Raw genomic sequence first — 2,918 nt, forward strand, 5'->3', positions numbered from 1 at the left:
ATTGTCTATTTCTTCTTTTGTGAATTTTGGCAAATTATGTCAGTCAAGGAATTGGTCCATTTCATGTAGGTTTCCAAATTTTGGGGCATATAGCTGTTTGCATTATTTCTTTATTATCCTTTTAATATCCATGGGATCTGTAGTTATGTCCTTTCTTTCATTTGTGATATTAGAAATTTGTGTCCTCTCTTTTTTTTTATCAGCTAGATTGGAGAGGGGTTTATTAATTTTATTGATCTTTTCGAAGAACCATCTTTTGGTTACCTTGACTTTCTCTATTAATTTCCTGTTTTAAATTTTATTGACTTCTGCTCTAGTTCTTGATATTTCTTTTCCTTCTTCTGCTTATTTTTTATTTAATTTGCTTGTCTTTTTCAAGTTTCCTGAAACAGAAACTTAGATGATTGATTTTAAATCTTTCTTCTTTCCAAATGTATGCACTTAATGATATAAACATCCCTCTAAGCACAGCTTTCATTGTATCTCACTAATTTTGATAAAAGTTCTATTTTCATTTTCATTCAGTTCAAAATATTTTAGATTTTACTTGAGATTTCTTCTTTGACTCATGTGTTATTTAGAAGTGTGTTGTTTAATTTTCACGTACTTTGGGATTTTCCAGTTATCTGTTACTGGTTTCCAGTTTAATTCCATTGTGGTCTGAAAGCTGATACTGTATGATTTCTATTCTTTTAAATTGGTTAAGGTGTGTCTTATGGCCCATAATGTGGTATATCTTGGAGAATATTTCATGTAAGCTTGAGAAGAATGTGTATTCTGTTATTGTTGGATGAAGTAGGGTATAGGTTTTTCAAGATTTAAAAAAATCTTTGATTCCTGGTTTGTGGAGAATTTTTAATCATGAATGACAGTTGCATTATGTCAAATGTTTTTCCTTACAGATTGAATGTTTTCCTTTAATTTTTTACTTTACTTTTATTTTTATTTTATTTATTTATTTTTTAATAAGGTGGGGGTGCACCATTCCTAGAGGTACTGCAATACCAGATTGATGCACAGGGTGGACAGAGCAAACTCCTATTCCATCTCCCTGCTCCAAAAACCCATTTAATATATTGTCCTTGGACAGAGAACATATCAGATATTAAACTGATAAGAACAGATGCTGCACTCAATCCTAGCCAAAAGGCTGAGAAGTGATCACCTTTGTTTTTAACATGGTGAGATGTATTGATTGGATTTTTGAGTGTTAAACCAACCTTGCATTCCTGGGAAATGCTTCACTTTGTCATGATTTATATATGTATTACTGGTTTCAATTTGCTAGGATTTTGTTAAGAATTTTTTTATATTCATGAAGGACATTGGTCTGCTGTTTTCTCTTCTTCCAATGTCTTATTATAGTTCAATATTATGATAATACTGACTTCCCCCTCTATTTTATGAAAGAGTTTATATCAGATTAGTGTTATTTCTTTTTAAATAGAAAAAGAAATAACAGAAATAGAAATAAATAGAATTTATGAGTGAAGTCATCTGAGTCTTCAGTTTTATTTGTGGTACTATTTTTTCATCACAAATTCAAATTTTGAAATTTTATTCATTGTGTAAATAAATTTATGCATTTTCTGTAATTTATCAAACTTACCATCATAAACTAATTCCTAATATTATTTTATTACCTTTTGGCATATATAGAATCTAAATGAACTCTGTCTTTTATTCCTAATATTGGTCATTTGCATCTTCCTTTTTTTCTTGATAAATTTAGCTAGAGATTTCTAATTAAAAACATTCTTTTTAAAGAACCAACTTCTGTTTTTGTTAATTTTCTCTCGTGTGCTCCCATGTGTTTGTTTCCTTTTTTTTTTCTACTCTTGCCTTTTTTTTTTTTTTTCCTACTGACTTTAGGCTTATTTTTCTCTTCTTTTTGTAACTTCTTAGTTGTTAATTATGTTATTAATTTTGGGCCTTTCTTCTTTTCTAACATAAATAGTTAGTGATATGAATTTACCTCTAACTACTGCTGTAGTTATATCCCACAATTTTCATTTTCCTCAACATACTTTCTAATTTTATGTGTTATTTCTTCTTTGATTTATTTGTTATTTAGAAATGTCTTGTTTAATTTCAAAACACTTGGGAGCTACCCAAATATCTTTCTTCTATTGATTTTCAGTTTAACTATTTTCAGATACTCTGTAAGATTTCAGTGTTTTTCCAATTTATTGAGATTTGAAAAAAATGGCTCAACATACGATCTATCTGGTAACTATTCCATATGCTCTTGAAAAGAATATGTTTCTACTGTTGATGTGTGTATGTTCTCAGGATAAGAAATTAGGTCATGTTGCTTGATATTGTTATTTGACTTTTCTATATGCTTACTGATTTTCTGTCTACTTGTTCTTTCTTTTTCTTAATTGAAAAATAATTGGGTATAATTGGCAAATATAATTGTATGTATTTAAAGTGTATAATGTGATGATGTGATATATATATATACACTGTGAAATGATTACCCAGATCAAGATAATTTACACATCCGTCAACTCACAGAGTTAACTATTTATGTATGTGGTAAGAATGCATAAGATCTACTCTCAGCAACTTTCAAGTATACAGTACCATTATTATTAACGATAGTCACCATGTTTTACATTAAGTCCTCAGAACTTATCTTCTTATAACTGAAAATTTGTACCCTTTGACCAACATCACCCCATTTTCTCCACCCCCAGCCCCTAGAAACTACTATTCCATTCTATTCCTATAAAATTGTCTTTTTTTTTTTAACATTCCAATATAAGTGATACCATACAGTATTTGTCTTTCTCTGTCTGACTTTACTTCACATAATGGCTTCAGGTTCATGCATGTTGTCACAAATAGCAGGATTTTTTTTAAGGGCTGAATAATATTCCATCATGTGAGATATATACATATATATATTATAT

General features: G+C 29.3%; 1 non-coding gene across 1 annotated transcript; it reads right to left on the bottom strand.

Moving 5' to 3' along the window:
* Positions 1–971: 971 nt before the first annotated feature.
* LOC123852238 (U2 spliceosomal RNA) lies at positions 972–1,162 on the bottom strand. The gene has a single exon (XR_006792844.1). It is a non-coding gene; the product is annotated as a U2 spliceosomal RNA (small nuclear RNA).
* Between the last annotated feature and the right edge of the window lie 1,756 nt (positions 1,163–2,918).

The sequence above is a fragment of the Mirounga angustirostris genome, unplaced genomic scaffold, assembly GCF_029215605.1.
Source record: "Mirounga angustirostris isolate CCGP_5_RB_7025 unplaced genomic scaffold, mMirAng1.0.hap1 SCAF_10, whole genome shotgun sequence".
Classification (NCBI taxonomy): domain Eukaryota; kingdom Metazoa; phylum Chordata; class Mammalia; order Carnivora; family Phocidae; genus Mirounga; species Mirounga angustirostris.